Below are 226 nucleotides of genomic sequence, written 5' to 3'. Positions count from 1 at the left end.
TCTGGTAGCGTAGTGGTTACGAATCAGGCTGCGAACCACAAGGTCAGCAGTTCGAAACTACCAGCTGTTCCGCGGGAGAAAGATGAGGCTTTCTGTTCTCATAAAGATTTACAGCCTCGGAAACCCGGTTCAGGGTCGCTATGGGTCGGAACCGACTCGAAGGCACTTAACAACAACAACAACATGCTCACCCATGTTGACCCCACGTGTTCCTGGCTCCTGCTGA

The sequence above is a fragment of the Chrysochloris asiatica genome, unplaced genomic scaffold (genome assembly GCF_000296735.1).
Source record: "Chrysochloris asiatica unplaced genomic scaffold, ChrAsi1.0 scaffold00238, whole genome shotgun sequence".
In the NCBI taxonomy this organism is placed as follows: domain Eukaryota; kingdom Metazoa; phylum Chordata; class Mammalia; order Afrosoricida; family Chrysochloridae; genus Chrysochloris; species Chrysochloris asiatica.
The sequence above is the reverse complement of the archived record's forward strand: the minus strand, read 5'-3'. Positions refer to the sequence as shown.